The following is a 25,515-nucleotide window of genomic DNA, read 5'->3' as shown; positions in this document are numbered from 1 at the left end:
GAGCAATTGCTTAACTTTGCTAAACTCCACCTTTGTCAGCAGCAAAGTGCAGATTAAAAATACCTCCTACTTGTTCATAGGGTGCTGTGAGAAGGTAACACAGGAGAATGCCTGCGTCTGGCAATGCTTGGTCCACATTAGCTAACATCACAAATGAAACCAAGGTCTGTGCCTCTACTAAAACAAAAGCTACCTAGAATCAGGGACCCACAGGCTCATAGTGGTGCCTAATTAGCATGTACTGAACAAATGAATGAATGGATCCATAAGGTCCAAACTCTCCTGCTGAGCGTGGACCATCAGAAAGTGAATGAGCTTTACTGCCAGATGGATCTGAATCTGTGTCCCGGTTCCTTCTATTCTAATTACCTCAACACATGGCATCTTGGCTGCCTGCGATGTTAAATATGAATGGAATGCATTGCAGGGTGACCACGAGGATGAAATGGGGTCATTTTGGAGTGTCAGAGTAGACTTGAGTGGAGTCTCCTTCTCCCCAGGCTATCTGGAGCAGAAGGAGCTGAGCCCAGATCCCTTTGGGGTCCAGTGAACACAAGCTGCTTTGGGAAGGAAGCAGATGCATTCTTAGCAAAATGCAGCCTGGGTTATAGTTCTTAGGAAATAGTGTTAAAACCAGGTGAATAGGGGGTCTGTGAAGGAGAGTCATCTTTCAGCTGTGAGGTTTGCTGCATTATAAACATTTTAGCTGAAAACAAGCTGCAGCCAGTGTGGAAGTTCTCTTTTTGGCCCTCCCCACCCCCTTGATGATCAATTCTCACTTTCTCCCCTTCCAGCCCCCAAGTTGGGAGACCCTGAAACCATGCTTCATTGTCCGCATCGCATGGCAGCAGAAACTGCAGAGAAGTAGCTCAGCACTAAGTGGATAACCAAGGTTGAGAAATGTGTCAGACGCAAGAGAGACTTTGGAATTGGTGGGTTTCTGAGTGGGCGTAGATGGACCCAGAAGTCTGCTGGGAGCCTCTGGGGAGTAAGAGAGGGTTAAATAGAGGGGAATTTGGGGATAGGGCTGTGATAGCCATGGAGGTGCCACTAAGGTCCTTTCAAGAAGAGGGGCTCCTGGGTGGTTAAGTGTCTGATTCTCCATCTCAGCTCAGGTCATGATCTCAGGGATTCCTGAGTTTGAGCCCCGCACCAGACTCTGTGCTGACAGTGCAGAGCCTGCTTGGGATTCTCTCTCTCCCTCTCTCTCTCTCCCTGCCCCTCCCCTGCTCACACTATCTCTGTGTCTCTCAAAATAAATAAACTTAAAAACAATTTTTTAAATTAAAAATATTTTTTTAAAAAGATCCTTGCAAGAAGAATTCCTATCCAGCTTCTGGAAGAGTGATTAGCTGATGGCCTGCAGCTGTTAGCATCTTCAGGATTCGTCTCAGCCCTTTTGCCGATGCCACACTTTGCCTGGGCATCTGCCAGCCAGTGACAGCAAGGGAATCTCACCATTTCTGCCCAGAGCAGAACCCCTCTAGTGGGCGGCTGTTGCATCAGCCGAATTGGTCAGAGTGGCATCACAGCCTGAGGTCTCCTGGTACAATACGCTCTTCTTTTACCTTCCATCTTTCACAGATATTACCTTTCCCTCCCCCCTACCCAGACTGCTTGTGCTCCTAACTCAGTCTCAGCATCTGCTTTGTGGAGCACCTAAGTGACAGGGAAGGAAAAAGGATCATTAGAAAAAAGACAGAGGATACCCCTGGAAGGCCCTTGAGAGGCCTAAGGTGCATTTACACTGGTTAGGACCTGCTTCTGTGTTCCGGGCAAGGTAGGTGGCCAGATTTGTGGATTAGGGCCCAGGGCGAAACGGTAAATGCCACGATTTGTTTTGAATGTATTGTCTGATGGGTATTGAGGAGGGCACGTGTTGGGATGAGCACTGGGTGTTGTATGGAAACCAATTTGATAATAAATTTCATATATTTAAAAAATTAATTAATTAATTAATTAAATTAAAAAATGAATGTATTGTCTGAACTCTTTTTTTTAATGTTTATTTATTTTTGAGAGAAGCAGAGAAAGAGAGAGAGAGAGAGAGAAAGAGAGAGAGAGAGAGGGATACACAGAATCAGAAGCAGGATCCAGGCTCTGAGCTGTCAGCACAGAGCCTGACATGGGGCTTGAACCCACAAACCATGAGATCATGACCTGAGCTGAAGTTGTATGCTTAACCGATAGAGCCACCCAGGCGCCCCTGAATGTATTGTCTGAACTCTTGAGTAGAGAAGACCTGAAATCTTCCGGCGTGTTTGTGTCGGTCAGGGAACAGCAGGTGACAGCTGCCTACCACAAGGTCACTAGCAGGCATAGGAACAGTATGTCTGGGAACGATCAGTTGTCAAGAAGACCCCCTTATTGGAGAGATGATACAATGCCAGCTTTATCAGCTCTGGTTGTGCCTCACCTCAGCAATAGCTTGACACATAACAGAGAGAAAAGGAGGGAATTGAGAATGTCCACAATGTACAAGGTTCCTGTCTGGCAGACAGTTGATGCTCAAAAATTGTCAATTGGCCTGATCCTATGTTCCAATCTCATCTCCTAGCCTTTGTTTGAGTTAGGCTCTCTTGCATATAACTGGGTTCCCGTATAACACTGATCTAATATAAAAGTTTATTTTCTTACTTCATAAAAGTGTCTGGATTTGGTATTGGAGCTCCATGGTCAGCAGGGGTTCAGGCACTGTATACTTTTTTTTTAATGTTAACTTATTTTTGAGAGAGAGAGTGTGCCTACATGCAAGTAGGGGAGGGGCAGAGAGATAGGGGGCAGAAGATCCCAGGCAGGCTCCACGCTGACAGCAGAGAGCTCGATGTGGGACTCAAACTCAAAAACTGTGAGATAATGACCTGAGCTGAAGTTGGATGCTTAACCAACTGAGCCAGCCCAGTGCCCTGTATATCTTTTTCCTCTCTAATCTTTATCTTCTAGTTTCCAATTTGAAGATAACCTCATGCTTATAAGGTGGCCACTGCACCTCCAGGGATCACATCAATGTTCTAAGAAGCAAGAAAAGAGGAAAAGACAAGGATAAAAACGTACATGCCTATGACTGCGTCAGGGCCTTTCAAAGATCTGTCCTGGGAGTCCCAGTCCTAAAAGACTTACTCTTCCACCTACCTCATTGGCCATTTTTGCTGCAAAAGATGCAGAGAAATGTGGTTTTCAAAATGGACCTATCACCTAATGTAATAATGTGCGAGGTTTCCTATGAAAGAAAACAGAGAAGGTAGTAATGTGTAGGCGACTGGTACCCTGTGCATCTTTTTAAGCTGGTTTTCTCACAGTTCCTCATCCAAAAGGTCATCCAGACCCAGGACTGAATGGACTCTATGCCTTCTTCACCATCTTATCTAAATGTCCATGTCCAAATTGAATCCCTCATCCAAGGTCCCAGACAAGCCTCCTTTTTCCGTGAAGCCTTTCCTAACCCCACCCCAGCCAAGTGACCTCTCTTCTCTTACTGAAAAGTTACTCAGTTGGTTACCATTTTTCATTTGTTGGTCCTACACCACCAATGAGGATATGATATTTCACCTTACGGGTAGAAATAGTAGATTATCATTATCTCTCAAGTCGACAGGAAGTGCAAGGCACAATTTTAGGTGCTACATGAACCGTGTGCCAGATTAATCCATTTATGAAGTGTTACTAACTCATTTCTTATAAATAAAGTCAAGATTATTCTCCCCTTACATGCACTCAAATGACATTTTCTTTATCTTCACAGAGTTGCATGAAGTCTTTCTATTGCTTATTCTCATTCATTTGACATTTCCTCTCACCAAGGAATTTTGTGTAATACATAGCCTGGAGCTTACATCCAAGCAGATGTCCTAATCAGACATAGATTTCTAACCTACTTTCAGGCAGGAGATGGGGAGGCTCTCATCTTGTGCTGAACGCTACCAGCTGCCTACCGCCATATCTCATCTTTTCCCCACTAACAGAACTCTGATAGAGGGGGTATAGAAAGCAGTGATGTTCCAAGCCAAAGAAAACAAAACAAAACAAAACAAAACAAACAAAAAACAACTGCATTCTCTCCCACCTGCAGCCATAGGCGGCCATCTGACAGAGCCTATGCAATCATATGGTTAGGTGGCCATGTGACACAGCCCTAGCCAATGAGATACACATAGGAATTGTTACAGTCCAAGACAGCACTTTGAACTTACCTGGCACTCACATTTTTGCCTTCCGCCCTTCCCTTCCCCCCTGACAAGAACAGACAAACGTAGGTGGTGGAGTAACCATCTTGCAACCATGCAATAAGCATGAAGACAAAAACCACATGGTAAATATGGCTAAACAGAAAGAAGCAGTTGGTCCCTGCTGGCACAGAGGAGCTGCAACGCAGGACTGGCTACCTTTTGACTTCACTTTATGAAGTAGTAGAAAGTAACCTCCCCACAAAGTTTAGCAACTCTTTCTCAGACACTTGTAACCTTCAGCAGAAGCAGAAAGCAATTGTAGCCAGTACTCACAGGGAGAAGTGTCCCAGCAGCTAAATGTTCTACTTAAGCAGGAGGTCGCTTTTGGGCTCGGGCACTCTTACAGCACAGTATTTTCTACGCAAACGTCACAAAGCTCTGCTCCTTTCACTGGAGTTTGTGGCTGTGTTGGGCGCCGTACTGCCACATCATCTTCAGACACTATTAATTTCTATTCCTTACAATTTGGCATAACGTACGATAAGTTTTCATCATTGACGGTGCCCAAAATGTCAGCAGCTTATGCATTTTCATAAAATCTTCAAATCAATGCAGTAAAGCATGCATCATTCAGAATGTAACAAAGGGAAAGTGGCTGAAAATGAGATGCCACTCCAATTACTTTCTATTTATCAAGACACACATTTTTCACCTCCATATGATGCACTCTTGAAGTGGCTCTCTTTCGTCACATGATAACTAATCCAATTCTGATATGTTCAGAATACACCATAAATCTTTTAGCCTCACTAATTTATGGGATTTTTTTTTCTTAATCATTCTAAGTAGGTGCTGAGAAGACAGAACTGGCCCTTCAGCTGTCAGAAAAATTCAACTCTTCCTTAATCAGCTTTCTGACAATACCTAATGTGACCAAGCAGTGGTCCTCCTTTGCCAGAACTCAGGCATTGGCAGGATGCAGAAGTTTACTGCTGCAGCCAGGAAGGTCCCAGAGACGGGCTAGTCACCCTGCCATCCCAAGCCTTTCCACAAAAAAAAAAAAACAGAGCAAACAAAAAGTGCTACCACTCCCCTTAACTACAATTCACCCCTGGCCTTGTACTCAATGCCTGTGGTAGTCACTTAATGGACATTTTTAATAAGGCTCGGTGTCTTCTCTTTCACTCCTGTTGTAGGCATTGGTGTATGCACAACTTAGGGAAGAAAATTTAACAGTTGGTTTGATGGTCATCCTCTAGCATCAGGGTTGCCTGAAGATTTGACTCTTTATCAACATTTCCTCAGGGAACCCTTAAGCTAAGGCCTATACTGGACCCAAGGTGAACGTGAAGCCAGCAGAGGACAGCACACCATTCCAAGCACCTGTACCACATTATTGAGACTTTATTGGGAATGAAGGAACCAATATTGATGAGACACAGCTGCAGCAGAGAAGGGGCGTTAGTCACAGGGACCTAGGGGGTCCCTGAGTCCAGAGAACAGCTTGTGAGAGGGAGATCTGCATGATGGAAATTTCTGGAAGAGGGCTTCCAGGATCTGTACCTGTGAGGGAGTGAAAGCAAGGGACTTAGGTAGAGGGTGAAGTGAATTGCAATTTATTTGTAAAAGAAGGCTTGTCTGATCTGAAAAAAAAGGGATGGTTCTTTAGAGACATCCCATATCGGAGTAACCCCTGAAAGAGAATCAGCTATAAGTCATTAGCAGCTAGCATCCCTGGGGTAGAGGGCAGGGAGAAGTGACTTGCTTCTGAAGTGGGGGTTCTGAGCAGAGTCGCTCAGAATCAATCAGAGAAAATATGTGAGTAGCTACTTGTAAAGCTGAAGGGACCCCAACACTTATGGCTTTCTGTAGCCAAAGAGGCTATCTAAATGATCAATAAGCATACAGTGTTGCTTAACATTGTTAGTCATCAAATTGATGCACATGAAAACCGTGATGAGACACCACTATGCGCCTCCCAGAATGGCTAAAATTAGCCAGTCAACACCAAGTGCTGACAAGGGTGGGCCCTCATACACTGAGCATAACATTCATATGCTAGAGGGTACACTGACACAACCACTTTCTTTTAAAAAATTTTTTTGACGTTTATTTATTTTTGAGACAGAGAGAGACAGAGCCTGAACAGGGGAGGGTCAGAGAGAGGGAGACACAGAACCTGAAACAGGCTCCAGGCTCCAAGCTGTCAGCACAGAGCCCGACGCGGGGCTCGAATTCACGGACTGCAAGATCATGACCTGAGCCGAAGTCAGCTGCTCAACCAACTGAGCCACCCAGGGGCCCCTGACACAACCACTTTCAAAAGCCATCTGGGAGGGTCTAACAAAGTTGAACTTACCCCAATCCTATGGCGTAACAATTCTGCTCCTGGGCATGTACCCAACAGATTGTACATAACAGTGTTTGTCATAATAACCAAAAACAAGAACCAAATATCTCTCAGTGGTGGAATGGATAAGTAAATGCTAATATGTCCATGCAATCAAATACTACAGAGCAAAAACAACCAACTGCTGGTGGAAGCAAAAACATGCAGAGATCTCATAGACACTATGTCGAGCAGAAGAATCCTGACATGAAGATGTACATGTTGCATAATTGCATTTATGTGAAGTTCAAAAACAGGCACAACTGCTCTATGGTGATAGAGCTCAGAATACTTTTTTTTTTTTTTAATTCCTGGGGAAGGGGTTAGACAATGACTGGCAGGAACACAATTGAGCCTTCTGGGGACCTAGAAATGCTTTATATCTTGATCTGAGTGGTTGTTTTATGGGTGTATACATGTAAAAATTTATCAAGTTTGGGCCCTTGAATGTATGATGTTATACCTCAAAAAAGGTACATTACTTTTAATAATGAGGAGAAGGAAAAAGAAAGAGGAAGAAGAAGAGGAGGAGGAAAAGGGAGAACAGGAAAACCACCAGCTGTGAGACCATTAGGCAGAGAGAACAGAAAATATCAAGTTCCTGAAGCTAGAACAGGCTTGCTATAGATGGTGACAGGAAGCCCAGGGCATAATGAACAAGGAAGGGAAGAGTTCCTGATGAATCTGGAGAAGCAGACAGGGCTGCTCAAGTAGGGCCTTATGATTATGGAAGTCTGGATTTTAATCTAAGGGCAATAGGAAGTAATTGACTGACTTTAAAGCATCAAGGAGTCGATTAGCACATTATCTGATCTGTGGGCTTTTTCTAGAATCACTTTGGCTGCTTGGGAAAAAGAGTTGCGTTATAAAGGACAACAGTAATGCAAGTAGGGAGACAGTTCATGAGATTATGGGAGTTAAAAGGGCTGGCTGGAAAGGCTGTGAGCGACGGACTCGCTTGCAAAAATCAGAAGCTATTCATCTTCCGTTCGCCACTTCAGACACTTTCCACCCTCCACACCCTGCCCTATGAGGGAGTCCTCCGGTAAGTTCCCTTGACCTTAGACTACTGGTTGTCTCAGCAGAGGAGAGGGCTGGAGGGGAACTAGAAGGGTGTTTATTCCCTGACTCCCTCCTTCCCCCGTGAACTGCCACATGACTGAAGAGAACAGTTCCTATCAGGCAGCCCTTTCTGATAGCTATGCATTCTAGGTTCTGGAAACTGCTCCCTCTCTCACCCCTTCAGAGATGTCTACATATTTGTAAGGATTCATTTTATTGTATTTTCCTAAGCACCCCATTGGAATATACTATTTGTTTCCTGTTGAGTACAAATTTCGTACAATATCCAGACCATTGCTGGATACATCAGGATGACCTAGAAGTCATGCCAAGGATAATATGTATCCCACATGCCCTTAATGAAGCAGGGAAGTATGTTTATTCAGAGTCCTCTTAAATGTCTCCTCCATAATTGTACTTATCACAACTGAAGTTAGTTGCCATTTTAGATTCTTAAGCTCCATGGACATAGTCCATTGGACCATTTGGTCCATGAAGAGGTCTGTCTTATTGCCTGCTGTATTCCCAAGACTTAGAACAATACCTGACATATAATTTAATAAGTTGAAGGATGAAACTGAAGGAGGCAGAATAAGAGGATGGAGAAAGAGGAAGAATATGGAATTTAAAATTGGAAGAGGAGGATGGGAACCCAGCACCCCCAGTTACCATTAGCTGTGTGCTCCTATACATCTCATTTCTCAAGGTTTCCATGTCCATATGCCTATGTATATAAAATTAGGGTAAGAACTCCTTCCCTGGCTAATATTTGTGAAGATCAAATGAAGTACTACTTATAAAAGTAAATGAAGCAGTAAATGAAGCAGCCGTCAAATATGAGATGTTATTATTAAAATACAAGCATCAGTAAGATGGGGCAGGGCCTGGTTTTTATGCAGCACACATCAGCTGTTGCAGGGCATGGAAAGATACCATGATTTTTACAGTTTTAAGAATAATTCGGCCCAAGTGGCTGCAAACCTTGGAACTTAGTAATGTCGCATGAAGGTGTTAAAGAATTTGGACAGCCGTGTACAAACATGACAAGATAACATGTGCCTTTTTCTCCATGGTTCCTCAAGTAGTAAAGTGAAGCCAGAGGCCAGTGGATGCAATCATTTCAGGCAGCTTCCGGAGCACAGCACATATTACTCCTCAGCTCCATCACAGCCATAACACCACTGTTGGAGGGCCATGTAACAAGGGGTGGGCCTGGAAAAACCCAAGAAGCAGTGAGTTTACAAAAACAGAGAACTCCTCTAAGAGTAGAGTTAAATCTCTTTTTTTTTTTAATTTTTTTAATGTTTATTTTTGAGAGAGACATATACACAGAGTGTGAGCAGGGGAGGGGCAGAGAGAGAGGGAGACACAGAATCCAAAACAGGCTCCAGGCTCTTAGCTGTTAGCACAGAGCCCAATGCGGGGCTCCAACCCATTAACCGTGAGATCATGACCTGAGCAGAAGTTGGACACCCAACCCATTGAGCCACCCAGGTGCCCTGAGTTCTATCTCTTATGAGGGACGCTGACACTAATAGCGTATCTTGACATTGTATATGACCGTTCATATTTAGATAGGAGCAAGTTAATCTCAATTCTATATAAGCTTTTAAATATTAATTTCATATCTGTGTTAGGGTCTCCAAAGAAAAAAATAATTTGAATATGTATTTGTGTGTGTGTGTGTATGTATACATATAAAATGTTTGTGAATATGTATTCACACACACACATACATAAATATATGCCAACAGTTACAGAAGCTGGCAACTCCAAAATCTTTTGGGTGGTCAGCAGGTCGCAGACCCAGGAAGAGCCAAGTTGCAGTTTGGGCTCTGTGGTCGTGTCCCAGGTCACTGCACCTTGACTGACACTATCCGCTCTTGCTGGGATGCGCTTTCTTCTTCCACTTGTCAAAATTCTACTTATTCTTCAAGATACTCAAATGTCATTTTTAAATGAAGTTTTCCCTAAGAACACTGATTCTTCCCATCCCCTTTTCCTAATCAGAATTATTCCCACCTGTGGGCTCTCAGGCACTGTTCATAATCCCTTGTTGAGAGGTCTAAACACGGTCTGACTTACAGTTTGCTGTGTGGATATCTCCTTGCCTCCCTTCCCCACAAAATCATAAGCTCTTAGAGAATAAGAACTAGGATTTCCTCTTTTTTTATTCCTGATAGATCACACAATGTCTAGTGTAGAATAAATACACTTATTTAGCATTTACTTGTCATATAATAAATACATTCACTTAGGACCAACTTGGAGCTAGGTACTATACTAATTTTTATTTTTTTTTAAATTTTTTTTTTAACGTTTTATTTTTGAGACAGAGAGAGACAGAGCATGAATGGGGGAGGGGCAGAGAGAGAGGGAGACACAGAATTGGAAGCAGGCTCCAGGCTCCGAGCCATCAGCCCAGAGTCCGACGCGGGGCTCGAACTCACAGACGGTGAGATCGTGACCTGAGCTGAAGTCGGCTGCTTAACCGACTGAGCCACCCCGGCGCCCCAGTACTATACTAATTTTATGTGTAATATCTCCAATCCTTACAAAAGCCTGAGAGTTAGATAGTATCCCCATTCTACAGTTGAAGAAACTGAGACTCAAAGAAGTTTAAATGATTTGCCTAAGACTATATAGTAACCTAAGTTTCAGCCCTAATCTGTCTGACTTCACCACAGGCCTCAGGGAATTGGACGCCTTATTCATGGCAAGCACAGTGCATCTATAAAACAAAGAAGAGTAAACTCATAGGAAGGGCATTTGCTATTTATTACTTTACAGTCTTGGGGAATGAAAACAATAATTCTCCCTCCCTTACCAAAACAAGCACAAACACACAGATACAATTTTGCTTTAAAGATTACACTAAAAGCAAAAAGACTGCATTTTCTCACTTTGTATTATTGAATAGGAAATGTTTTATGGATTAATGAAGTTGGGGGATGAGTAGCTAGTAAATCTAGCCATAAAAGGAGACATTCTAGATCATAAAGCATATTTTATTCATCTTGACAGCTATGGTTTAATTTTAAGTATTTATGATATTACTTCATAGTAAATATGTCTAATTCATGGAAGCTAGGTAATATGATATCCAGCTTTGGAAATTTCCTCAAGTTTTTGCCATTAAAGCTACATGTAGAAGGATTTTGTGCTAAGAATTATGGGTTTATTTGGTAATGACATGAAAATTATCCATGTTCCACTCTCCTATAAAAGCACTACTTCCATGGCTAGTACCCTTACAATTACCAAAACTACACTTGACTTTGTGGGAGTAAATCAACTAACATGTCCTCTATTATACATCATCTGAACTGAATATGAAAAATGCCACAACGGGGAGTCATTATATTAAAAACAATTTGCCCTTTGAGCTTACTTTTTAAAAAAACCACGCAGGATAGATTTTGTAATCTGAATAATTACACATTCTTATGTCAATGTTTTTACTTTTACAAAAAATAGTTGATTCTTATAGAAAACCTTTTTTGATATTGCACATCTTCTTTATGTTTGGGGCTAGGGAGAAAGTAATGGGACTTAAGTGATGTAAATCTTAATAAAGATCGCACTTATGACTCCCCCACCAGCTGTGAGGGGCCCTGGTCTCTGTGTCCATTGGACTGTGACATATTTACAAAAGAAAGCAGAGAACATAACCTTTGGCTTCCCTGAAAATCCTCACATGAAAGACTTGGCTGTGATTTAGGGAGACTCAGTGAAGAGTCGTCACGGGGGTTTCTGACCATGTTCATATTTATGAGTTAGTCATCCAAACCCACTGAGATGCTCCACATTACCTGCAATTCCTATCTTGGATACCAAAAGGAGAGCTCCAGAGCATGGAAGAATTCTATTCTGGAACAATAGCAAAAAAGTTTGAGAGAGAGTTTCTACCCATTTTAGGAGTAGAAGGACAATAAGAGGAATATAAACAAGGGCCCCAGTGCTCTGTTCAAGTCATTTTACCTAAGAGTTTTTATGCACTAAGTTGCTTTGGAATTTCTAACCAAAGTCTTTCCATCAATATGTTAGGAGAGCACGGAGAAGCTTTTTGTAGTATGCCATCACTGATTCGCCCTACAGGCAAATTTCACATCTTGCTCCCAGGGATAAGAAAAGTGGGGAGTTTCTGCCACGAGGAGAAGGCCCTATTGGAAATTCTAGATAAAACTCTGTCCTCTTGTGGAACTTTAATATGATAACACCTGCAGGGAACAGGCAGAGGGTAACATGTGCACTAGAATTGAGGTATCCCATCCAATCAAAGAGTGGACCCATCACATTCTCAGGAGGTATCTTCTCCAATTAAAAAAAGAAAATCCATTGTAGCTTGTAGCTAGGCCAGAAGAATACTTCAGGCCAGGCTGCACATTCTCAAGGGGCTTTCCAACTTAGACTTTGGAAGCCATCTTCAAAAGAGGCTTTCATATCATTAGCTACAGAGATACCCTGACAAGATTGGAAAGTGTATATGAGCATCACACATCTTTAATTTTTTGTCCACTGGCTGAATTACACTAACCAGCTTTAGTGAACAATGAATTGATACATGACATGAATCCCATGATTATCTTTTGTGTTTAAATATTGGGTTGTGGGGCGCCTGGGTGGCTCAGTTGGTTGAGCGTCCGACTTTGGCTCAGGTCATGATCTCGCAGTTCATGAGTTCAAGCCCCACGTCGGGTTCTGTGCTGATAGCTGGGAGCCTGGATCCTGCTTCAGATTCTGTGTCTCCCTCTCTCTCTGCCCCTCCCCCGCTCATGCTCTGTCTCTCTCTGTCTCAAAAATAAATAAACATTAAAAAAATTAAAAATATATATATTGGGTTTAAATTTTCAAAACTTAAAAAATACCATTTTAATATATTAATTTTTTAATGTACTAGAAACTTTAGTTGAGAGTACAAGAGGGACCAAGAATGGGAAAGAAAGAATGTACTAGAATGTACTAGAATATTCTAATGTACTAGAAACTTTAGTTGAGAGTACAAGAGGGACCAAGAATGGGAAAGAAAGAAAGGGAGCAAACTGCATGTCTCTCACATCCTTACCATAGCATAGAATGTCCTTTCCCATCTCAGTGCCTTGAGCCCTACCTAACCTTCACATGATCTCACCTGTCTGAGATACAGCTGGCTGCTTCCCCCTCCCCCCCCAGAATTACAATAACACGTCAGTATTCTTTATTTTAGCACATAGCTATTTGATCTTTCAATTAGGTCAAAGAAACTTTGGCCGCTATGTTTATTCTCTTCTTGCCTGAGGCAAGTCCTACTCATGCTTGAAGACTCAGACCAGGCACCACCTCTTTTAAGAACTCTTCTAGACCCCTTCCCTTTTCCCTCCACATTCATTGTCAGCCTCTAAGCTCCTTTAGGGTCCTTGGCAGCCCTCTGTCTCTGCCCTTGACACAGCAGAGAGATGCTGCTTACGTGTTGGTCTCACTGGATTGTGATCTACTCTGAGTCAGGGATTCTATCTTAAGCATCTTCGACTCCCCAGCAGCTAACACAGTGAGTGGTGCAGAGCTGGGACTTAATGTTTGTTGAACTTCATGAGCTACTTTGAAATACTCTTCCAATTTAAGTCTTATCTACCCTGTCAGTCTCTCTGCTCCACAAGGGTGGGTAAGATGTATATCTGATCGCATGAATATCTCTAATATTTGGTGCATAGTGGGACATAATAAATACTTGTTGAATGGGTGAATGAATGTGTCCTGACCTTAGCCTCTCACTATAATTTCAAGTTGCAGGAGAAATGAGAACATAAAAATTCCATCTGTGAAAGTGTCTTTCTTATTTACAACTTTTTTTTTCTAAATTCACTGTCAAGAGGATACCAAAGATTTCCTTTCTTTGGTTTTTGCCAGAAGAGAACATCTGCTGTGGCCTAGAAAGAAAATATACCTGTGTTTAAGGATGGGGCAGAAACTCAAGAGTTTTCCAGATATTTTCCACCAAGCTCTGATGTTTAAGTGTCTAGGGAAAGTCATCAATGATACATAGACCAGGTAGAACAAAAATTTTGCCAGTATTCATTCATTCATTCATTCATTCATTCATTCACATAGTCTCTCAACAAACATTTACTGAGCATCTTCTCTGGGCCAGGTGAGGCCATGGGCTAGCTGCCAGGGAAACAACGATGGGTAACAGACAAACCCTTTCCCTCCAAGACTTCAGAGCCTACCGGGAAATTAACAGCAATTAAATTAACAACCTCAAGTCTGTGTGGTCGGTGCTGTGTTAGCAGTGAACACAGGGTATGAATGAAGCAACGGTCAGGGTTAATTTGCTCTGTAAACTTGTCTTTACTTCCAGAATAGGCAGGGCCACATGTGGGCACCAAGGGCTGTGTAAGGCCGGCAATGACCCTGACTGGGATGCTGATGACACTCAGATGATGCTGGGGCACACAAGCGAGAAAAATACAAAGAGTCATCTACATGAGGATCTTGCTTTCCCATCCACTGAGTGTAGACCAAGGCCTCCCAAACTTCCTCATGCATTTGAATCATCTGGAAAGCCTGCTAAAAATGCCAATTATTTTTCAGTGGGATCAGGGAAAGGGTTGAGATTCTGCATTTCTAGTAAGGTCTCCGGTGATACTGATGCTGCTGGTCCATGGACCACTATTTGAGTAGCAAGAATTCAGAAGAAAGAGCACTGGCTTTCAGACGCTAGCAATCTGGATATCAAATCCCACCTCTAACAATTAACTATATGCATTGTTCCTGGTGAATTACTTTTGCTTTTTGATCCTCAGTTTGCTACATTTGTAAAAAGATAATAAAATCCACATCATAAGATTGCTATAAGGATTAAATGAGAGCATTTGAAATAGGTACTCAATAATTACGAGCCATTACTCAGAGGATTTTCCCTCTTTCCTTAAATGTGTTTGGAGATTATCAGAAGAAAATTCCAAATCTTCCATGTTCAGATATAATTCTACTTACTTTTGATCAGTATTCTCAGTTTCTCTCCACGTGGGCCCACTGTCTGTTCGGGATTTCTTTTTATTCCCAACACCTCTCAATTTAATATCAGATGCTATTCATGAACTAGCTGGCTTGTTTATCTGGGTTATTAATGAAGCTGTTAAGTGAGACTGGAGGGGAAGTGAAAGCCCCCTGCTCTCTGCGTCCCCATAAATCACCGCCCTGAGCTGGGAGGGCTTCTGCCACTTGTCAGTCCCTATCATCCCACACATCTCAATGAATTGGAATGAATTTCATGATTAAAGTTTCATGAGATGCCACATCAAACATTCTCTAAACCTCAAGGTCTAACACTTCTATAGCACTTGCTTTTGTCTTCTCATCCTCTGGTGTTATCACGGAAAAAGCGTGCAGGTGCACCTTGCAGGATAGGATTTTTTCCTTTAGACACCCCCACTGTGGATTCCTCATAGAGCTGTTATCTCCTCGGTGTTGAGCAGCTTGCTTTCAGCCTCAGCTCCCCACCTGACAGGTGACCAGCTGGCTCTGCACATAATATATGCCTTTTACCTTGGTAATAAATCTGGTGGCTGTACACCTGCCAGCTTGCCCGTGGCTCCAGGCACTTGCATATTCATGCTGCTGGACCCAGGCAAGCATTTCTCCATCCTCCTGCCATACGTGCACAGTCAACGACCTCCTCCTCATACAACCACGTGCTTCCAGACCCATAAGAACAACTTTGCTATGAATCTGACCTGCGTGGGTTCACATGTTACACAGCAGAGCAATAGGCCTATTTTCTTTTGAAAATAAAAATAAAGGGCTCCCTGTCTAGAATCTGCAAGGCTTTCTACCACTCAAATACATCTGCATGTTAACATCATTAAATGAGTATTTCTTGGGGCTCCCCAAACAATTCAGTATTAAATGAGTTAACAGCCATGACCCCAAACTCTTAAAACACTAATGGAACTCTCCAGAAAAGATCAGAGAAATTTTAGGATCCATTTCAAGAATGCTTCATATTGGTATCCTCTTGTCTCATTTTTTATTTTTTATTTTTTTTATTTTTTTTTTCAACGTTTATTTATTTTTGGGACAGAGAGAGACAGAGCATGAACGGGGGAGGGGCAGAGAGAGAGGGAGACACAGAATCGGAAACAGGCTCCAGGCTCTGAGCCATCAGCCCAGAGCCTGACGCGGGGCTCGAACTCACGGACCGCGAGATCGTGACCTGGCTGAAGTCGGACGCTTAACCGACTGCGCCACCCAGGCGCCCCTACTCTTGTCTCATTTTTTAAAGGAAGCTCTTCATATTCCCCAGAAGGGAGAAATTAATATAAAGGCAGGTCCCTGGGTTTGCAAGTTCGCTATAGCCTTCTTAAAAGAAATCTTTGGTATGCAGAAAAGAGGTGAGGTCTGCAGAACTGAGGCAAGAATGCAGTTTAAAAGTTTGCAGAGGAACGGATGTTGACCAGCAAACTCATTCTCTCCCATTTGGGGATCCAGGAATCTCAAAGCCAAAAATGCATATCATCTTTTGAAAAACAGAAAGCATTTGGCTATGCCCTTTGCATCCTCACATGCATTGTCTTTCTCTCACTGTCTCACACACACACACACACACACACACACACACACACACACACACACACCCCTGCTGTTTCACTGTCATTTATAACTGCGCTGTCCTGTATGGTAGCCAATAGACACACATAGCTCTTTAATTGAAATTTAAATTTAAATTAAATACAATCTAAAATTCAGTTATTTGATCACCCTAGCCATACTGCAGTAGCCACATGTGACTAGTTGCTACCACTTTTAACAGCACTGATAGAGAACATTTTCATCACTGCAGAAAGTTTTATTGGCCAGTGTTGACCTATACAGTACTTATCATATGATAAATAATCAGGAAATACATGTTAACTAGTTGTCTAAATGAGTGAATGAATGTGTACTATGGTTTTTCCAAATACATATTTTTCCTTGTCTTTATTCAACTTCTTTAAAAATAGCTTACTTATTTAAGAGTAAATGAAGTTAAATTCTCCCATCTTACACCATATACTTATAATGCTATCTTATTTGGCATATATGTCAATATAAATATAACTTAATTCTTTCTAATCCAGTGAGGAAGATTCACAGATTTGTCTATGTATACATTTCAAATTTCTATGAGGTAAAAATCATTAAAAACTTAAAATATCAACAAACATGTAGTTACTTTTAACATATGTGACTAGTAAGGGATTTAAATCCATAATACATAAAAATTTTTAATATCAATTTGGGGGTGTCTGGGTGGCTCAGTCGGTTAAGTGTCTGACTTCAGCTCAGGTCATGACCTCATGGTTTGTGAGTTCAAGCCCCACGTAGGGCTTTGTGCTGACAGCTCAGAGCCTGGATGGAGCCTGCTTCAGATTCTGTGTCTCCCTCTCTTTCTGCCCCTCCCCTGCTCATAGTCTGTCTCTTACTTTTAAAAATAAACATTAAAAATAAATTTTTAATCAATTTGAAAAATGCTCTAATAAAAATTGGACAAAAGAACAGCAATTCACAAGACTACAAATAGTCATTTTACTCATTATAAAAAATTAAAAATTAACCTTACTACTAATCAAAGAAAGGCAATCAAAACATCAATAAGATATTTTCACCTACCAGTCTGATAAAGATTAAAAAATACTCTCATAAGCAGCACCAGCAGGAATGTGGGGGAATGGATACATAAAATCTTGATGTTCTGAATGTAAACTGTTATGGCCTTTGGGGAAGGCACCTTGGCAGTTTCAACCAAAATTTTAAATATGCATATATCTTTATCAGCAATTCCATTTCTACTCAGTGCTCAGCAGTACTCAGACAAATGCACAGAGATTTATGTACCTAGAAGTTTATTAGAGCACTGTTTATAGGAGTGAAAAATAGATACATCTAAAAGTCTGCTGGGGCACCTGGGTGGCTCAGTTGTTTGAGCATCTGACTCTTTATTTCTGCTCAGGTCATGATCCCGGGTTGTGGGATCGAACCCTGTGTGGGGCTCTGTGCTGAGCATGGAGCCTACTTGAGCGTCTTTCTCTCTCCCTCTGTCCCTCTCCCCTGCTCATGCTCTCTCTCACTCTCTCTCTCCCATAAATAAATAAAATAAATAAAAACAAATAAATAAATGTATGCTAACAGGTTATATATATATATATATATATATGCAATGGAATACAGTGTTATTAGGTTTTTAAAGCAGTTTTCTATTACTAAAGTAATATATTGATAAGTCAAAAAACAAAATGCAAAATATTTTATATATTATCATAATATATATGTATATACACAGAGCTCTATAGATAGCCCACTTATTGAGGGCTATCTCTGTGCCCATCTCTGTTCTAACTGGCTTATAAATTACCATATATCATCTTCACATAAACCTATGATACAGGTAGGTACTGTTATTATGTACTTTTACAGATAAGGGCACTGAAGCATGGAGAAAACACTGGCATAAAATGGCTTAGCTAATAAATGGCAGAATCAAGATTTGAATCCAGGGAGGCTAGCCTCAGTCTCCCCACTTAACACTGCCAAGTAGTGTGTTGGGAGGCATTGGGGAAGATACAGGTAAACAGATACAGAGACAGAGACATAAAGAGACTGATTCCAAATTTTTACACTTGGTTACATCTAGTAAATGTAATTAGGCTTAAAGGTGGAATATGACAAGAGAGTTTAAAAAAAAAACAAGAGGGGCGCCTGGGTGGCTTAGTCGGTTAAGCGGCCAACTTCAGCTCAGGTCATGATCTTGCGGTCCGTGAGGGCTGTGAGTTCAAGTCCCGCGTCAGGCTCTGTGCTGACAGCTCAGAGCCTGGAGCCTGTTTCAGATTCTGTGTCTCCCTCTCTCTGACCCTCCCCTGTTCATGCTCTGTCTCTCTCTGTCTCAAAAATAAATAAATGTTTAAAAAAATTAAAAAAATAAAAAAAAAACAAGAAATAGAGAAAAGTTTTCCTTATTACAACTTTATAATGTTTAAATTTTATAATAAGCATTATCACACAATAAAAAATTAAAATCTGGAAAAACATGTTCTATCTGATTTTCTGGAAAGGGCTTAGAAATATTGTTTTTTACTTTAAAAATGGAAAGAGGGCCAATGTGATTCACAGACAGCTTGGAAACTTCACACACATCCAGTGATCTGGAGAGAAATCACAAGTGTCCTGGCAAAGACTGAGGCTGAGTAGAGTCCTCTGGTTTAGGAGATTTGCAACACTTGAGAAAAAACACACTGGCCAAGAGCGACACTCCAGTTGGCTATCTGAACTGCAAGCCCACCTCTGCTATATGCATGTATCTTTGTCCTTGGGTCATGACTTGGCCATACTAAGCTTTGGTTTCCTCACCTGCATAAAAGCAGCAATGATTGGTCCTCTCCCATAGGCTTGTGAATATGGAATGAGGTCTGAGGAAAGCGCTTTGGGTGTCACCTGGTGCACTGTTGGACTCAACCAGCACTGGCCACCATGGTCATTGCTGCTACACTGAACTCTTATCAACCCTTTCTTGCAACTTGGAAACAAGACTGCAAGTTGATCAGGTCATCTGAAGCAGCCCAAAGACAAGAAGAACTAACTTAGCACACTAAATAGGGGGTCTGACTATAAATGAGAGACTATGACCAAGTAACTTGATGAAAAAGATTAATGAGGCTTAAAGGAATACCTCTTAAAGGGCTACAGGCATTTAAGTTCTGAAAGTCCAATCTATGTCCATCAGGTCTCAGAATATGCCAACAATTTTATTCAAAAAGATGGTATCTACCATCACTCTCCCATTTACTAAGGATGAAAAGCTCCCAATAACCCTGTAAACCCTTCTTGTTTCCAGAGCTCTTGCTCTCAGTTCATAGCTCCTGCCTGTCACTTACAAGCAAAGAACAAATATTCAGTAAGTACTCATGGCAAATCCCATTAAAAAAATCATTTTTTTCTTTTTGGAAGAGAGAGTGCATGCGTGCATGTGAGTGTGAGAGGAGGAGGGACAGAGAGAGCAAGAGAGGGAAAGAGAGAATCTTAAGCAGGCTCCACACACAGCGCAAAGGCCAATGCAGAACTCAATCTCATAACCATAAGATCATGACTTGAGCCAAAATCAAGAGTCTAATGCTTAACCAACTATGCCACCCAGGTGCCCCTAAAATATCTTGTTAATGAACAAAAGAAAACCAGAAACTTCTTTTAAGGACAAGGGCCCAGAAGGGGCCCATCCAAGATTTAACTGTCATATGATTGAAATGATAGTTTTGAGAATGACTATGTCAACAAACTACACCCACCACCCCAATGTCCTTCCTGCTCCACATTACTTCTGTGTGGGGACACAAATATTTCCACAGACACACATATTCACACATCACACATATACATATGTGTACACACACACATGCATACGCAGAGCTTGTCTCCCACATTTTCGAAGGCTGTTTTGAAACACAAGGCACAGCCAGGTTAACAAAACATGCTTGAGGCTATGTTCTGTGTGTTCATTAAACTGTAAAGCAACTTAAACCTACAATTAATTCTAGGTAAATTAAAGGCATGACACAGCCATGGTACTATTGCAAGAATATTTGTGCTAATATCTTACATTTTTTACACTAAATCACCCTGCTGGAAGGTTTAACAGCCATTCACATTTGTAACTGCTTTCTAGATTTTTTTTTCACCAACCTCAGTTGTCAAAGCATTAACGAAGCTGGCTTTTGGGAAGAATTCCAATTCAGAGTTATTTTTCCATGAGGTACTTAAGACTCCACACAGCAGCTCGTGATTATGTTGGCAGTGGCTTTGCATAACTGTTGGTTTCCTGTAGTATAAATAAGTGAACAGCTAAGAATGCCAATGTTTTGCTCTGACCAAGAAAAAGCTTGCAATAAATGACAAGGAATTGCCGTCATTGGACTACTTAAGTTTTTGAATTTTTTTTTAAATTCGGTAAGTTAATTTGGTAAGTTAAACCAAAGCAATAGAGCTAAATAATCATATAATACACGCTACCACTCTGAGATCATCTTTCAAATTAAAAAAAAATGTTTAATTCCCAAAGTCTTTTTAGTTGACAAATTCAGCTGGACAAAGGCCACAAGGGTCACTGATGAACACCAATGCAGATAGTGTCCAGTTTTTGCTAAAGGCAGTGCAGAGAAAGTCAGAGCCTTTGCCTTTCTGAGATTTATACTGAGAAGGAAGAAAAAGAAGCTGGGGCTAGGACAGAGGATAGATCAGAAGGTCAACAAGGGAATTTGCAGAGGAGAAAGCTTGGCAAGAAGGGAATGTGCACATGAACTCTGGGGAGCAGCTCCTGAGAGAGAGAGAGACTTTGTTTCTCATCAGCTATCCTGGTCAAGAGCAGTACAGGAACTCTGTGGGGTGAGATATCAAGGACCTTGAAAGAGCGTGTGCCTTCTGCTTCTCCACATCCTCCAAAATATCTAGCACTAAATGTTCCCCAACCAGTGTCTGTTCTCACTCTGCCTCACCCACAGTAATCCAGTTCTATTGAGCAAAAAGCCAGGTAAGTGTCCTCCCGCAGTGCCTTGTGTCATTAACTATCCTTCCACCTTATCTCTTCCCCTGCCCTTTCACCTCCCTCATTCCAGCTGGGGTACCCCTCTTCTCCAGGACCAGCTGACTACACACTCATGTGTCTCACATGGCTGCTTTTCTACTGTTCAGTAGTTGTTACTTGTCTGTCTTCCCCTCTAGAAAATGAGTTTCTCCAGTGTAAGACCATGACTTAGGTGACCTTTATCCTTACAGCCTAGCCTAGTGGTGGCACATAGTGGACTTTTGAGACATGTTTTTGAGAGAAAAAAATAATTAATGAAGTTTGTGTTTTCCACAATTGGAATTGCCCTTATTAGATGCAGCCTGGTAAAAAAAACAGTCACACACACTGCATTAAGCAAATCCTTTTCACTGATTATTTAAATATGTTGAAATCACTGAGATAACACAGTGATTAACTAGGTAATACCTGTTTATTATAACATATATTATATATAATTGTATACAACCCCATGTTATAATATATAAAACATTACATTATACATAAAACATTATTTATTATCTCTATTATTTTTTCCTTTTTTTTAATATGAAATTTATTCTCAAATTGGTTTCCATACAACACTCAGTGCTTATCCCAACAGGTGGCCTCCTCAATACCCATCACCCACTTTCCCCTTCCTCCCACCCCCCATCAACCCTCAGTTTGTTCTCAGTTTTTAAGAGTCTCTTATGCTTTGGCTCTCTCCCACTCTAACGTCCTTTTTTTTTTTTTTTTACCTTCCCCTCCCCCATGGGTTCCTGTTAAGTTTCTCAGGATCCACATAAGAGTGAAACCATATGGTATCTGTCTTTCTCTGTATGACTTATTTCACTTAGCATCACACTCTCCAGTTCCCTCCATGTTGCTACAAAAGGCCATACTTCATTCTTTCTCATTGCCAAGTAGTATTCCATTGTGTATATAAACCACATCTTCTTTATCCATTCATCAGTTGATGGACAGTTCCATAATTTGGCTATTGTTGAAAGTGCTGCTATAAACATTGGGTACAAGTGCCCCTATGCATCAGCACTCCTGTATCCCTTGGGTGAATTCCTAGCAGTGCTACTGCTGGGTCATAGGGTAGATCTATTTTTAATTTTCTGAGGAAACTCCACACTGTTTTCCAGAGTGGCTGCACCAGTTTGCATTCCCACCAACAGTGCAAGAGGGTTCCCTTTTCTCCACATCCTTGCCAGCATCTATAGTCTCCTGATTTGTTCATTTTGGCCACTCTGACTGGCGTGAGGTGATATCTGAGTGTGGTTTTGATTTGTACGTTGAGCATCTTTTCAAGTGCCTGTTGGCCATCTGGATATCTTCTTTAGAGAAGTGTCTATTTATGTTTTCTGCCCATTTCTTCACTGGATTATTTGTTTTTTGGGTGTGGAGTTTGGTGAGTTCTTTATAGATTTTGGATATTAGTCCTTTGTCTCATATGTCATTTGCAAGTATCTTTTCCCATTCTGTTGGTTGCCTTTTAGTTTTGTTGATTGTTTCCTTTGCAGTGCAGAAGCTTTTTATCTTTGTGAGGTCCCAATAGTTCAGTTTCGCTTTTAATTCCCTTGCCTTTGGAGATGTGTCATAAAGCCATTTACGAAAAGCCCACAGCTAATATCATCCTCAATGGGGAAAAACTGAGAGTTTTCCCCCTGAAATCAGGAACACGACAGGGATGTCCACTCTCACTGCTGTTGTTTAACATAGTGTTGGAAGTGCTAGCATCAACAATCAGACAACAAAAGGAAATCAAAGGTATCAAAATGGCAAAGATGAAGTCAAGCTTTCACTTTTTGCAGTTTCACTTTTTGCACACATGATATTATACATGGAAAACCCAATAGACTCCACCAAAAGTCTGCTAGAACTGATACATGAATTCAGCAAAGTCGCAGGATACAAAATCAATGTACAAAAATCAGTTACATTCTTATACACTAATAATGAAGCAACAGAAAGACAAATAACGAAACTGATCCCATTCACAAGTGCACCAAGAATCATAAAATACCTAGGAATAAACCTAACCAAAGATGTAAAAGATCTGTATGCTGAAAACTATAGAAAGCTTATGAAGGAAACTGAAGAAGATAATATTGGAAAATGGAGAAATGGAAAAACATTCCGTGCTCATGGATTGAAAGAATAAATATTGTTAAAATGTCAATACTACCCAAAGCAATCTACACATTCAATGCAATCCCAATCAAAATTGCACCAGCATTCTTCTTGAATCTAGAACAAGCAATCCTAAAATTTGTATGGAACCACAAAAGACCCCGAGTAGCCAAAGTAATGTTGAAGAAGAAGACCAAAGCAGGAGGCATCACAATCCGACTTCAGCCTCTACTACAGAGCTGTAATCATCAAGGCAGCATGGTATTGGCACAAAAACAGACACACAGACCAATAGAATAGAATAGAGATGCCAGTATTGGACCCACAAAAGTATGTCCAACTAATCTTTGACAAAGCAGGAAAGAATATCCAATGGAAATAAGACAGTCTCTTTAACAAACGGTGCTGGGAGAACTGGACAGCAACATGCAGAAGAATGAAACTAGACCACTTTCTTACCCCATTCACAAAAATAAACTCAAAATGGATAAAGGACCTGAATGTGAGACAGGAAACCATCAAAACCCTACAGGATAAAGCAGGGGGAAATATTATTTATTTATATATAGGTATGGGTTCACAAAAACAAGTTTTGCAATGAATGATATAGTTATAAGTCACCTCTATCTGCCATTGCAAGAACTACTTGAGCAACCACTGTTCTTTTTACCAAGATAGTCATTTTTAATTTTGTTTTATAATGGACATCAGTCATACACAAAAGTAGAGAGAGAACAGTATAATAAACCCCATGAACTCATTACTCAACAATGTTTGATCAGAACTAGTCCTATTACATCTCTGTCCTCAGCTCTCTGCCCTGCATCACTTTAAAACAAATCTCAGACATCATATCATCTATAAATATTTCAGTAAGTGTCTCTAAAGGATTTTTTATTTTTTATTTTTTTTTAATGTTTATTTATTTTTGAGACAGAGAGAGACAGAGCATGAACAGGGGAGGGGCAGAGAGAGAGAGGGAGACACAGAATCCGAAACAGGCTGCAGGCTCTGAGCAGTCAGCACAGAGCCTGACGCGGGGCTCGAACTCACGGGCCAAGAGATCATGACCTGAGCCGAAGTTGAACACCCAACTGACCAAGCCACCCAGGAGCCCCTCTAAAGGATTTTTTAAAATATAGTATCAAGTCACACCTAAAAACTTAATAATTCTTTAATATCAAATATTTAGTCAGTGTTCAAATTTCTAATTGAAACATATGCTTTGTTTATGGACTCAAAATGAAGACAAGATTCATACATTATGGCTGGTTGAAACATTTCTAAACTTTCTTTCAATTCATAGTTTCCTCTCTTCATCTTCTTCTCGTTCTTATCATTTATTTGTTGAAGAAACAAGCTCATTTATCTTGAGCTTCCCAGTCTGGATTTGCCATCTTCATTCCGTGATGTCTCCTGATGTGATCCTCTGTCCTCTGCATTTCCTGTAAATTGGCGGCTGCTTCTAGAGGTTTGTTGAGATGCAAGTTTCATCCATTGGCAAAACTACCTCAAAGGCGGGGGTCTATTCTTTGGTCAGGAGGCACATCATGCGTGGTTTCTTCTTTTTTTGTGATATTAGTAGCCACTCATGCTCAATGTCAAGATCCACTCATTGATTAGTGGTTCTAGCATGGTGTCATTCCAATGTTATCATTGCGTCTTCACTTATTAACTGGATACTTCTCTAAATATAAATTTCCCATTATCTACTGTTTGGTTACTCAGTGTTACAGTTTGTATAGGAAAGACAAAATTAATATTTGATTCTTTCTTTAGTGTTCATAATTATGAGTTGGTTCCCTAGCATCCTTCAATGGTGAGCAGTTAGGGTTCTTTTCCCCTCTGATGTCATTTTGAATTCATGGATTTATTTATATGTGATGAATATCCATCCATTCAGTTAATGTTCTTATTTGATCCTCAAATTGTTTCATCTTTGACCACTGGAGCCTGGTTAAAGTTGACTTTTGAGTCCTTTTGCTATGATCCTAGTAACCCATGACAGTTACATTAAGACAAATTAAAACAGTCACAGAATAAAGAGAACTTTTATGCAGATGAGCACCTCTCTTTTCTCCCAGATGGTAGCATGTCTAATTATGCCATGCTACTCACTGAACTTCACTTGATTCAGAGAATTCCCTGAGAAATGCTACAGGAAAAAAACTGGAACCCAAGGGCTAGAGCCATACCCTTTTACCTTGCAG

This window comes from Lynx rufus, unplaced genomic scaffold (assembly GCF_022079265.1).
Source record: "Lynx rufus isolate CCGP_SWC_20201006 ecotype Redwood Valley unplaced genomic scaffold, mLynRuf1.p SCAF_2, whole genome shotgun sequence".
Taxonomy (NCBI): domain Eukaryota; kingdom Metazoa; phylum Chordata; class Mammalia; order Carnivora; family Felidae; genus Lynx; species Lynx rufus.
The sequence above is the reverse complement of the archived record's forward strand: the minus strand, read 5'-3'. Positions refer to the sequence as shown.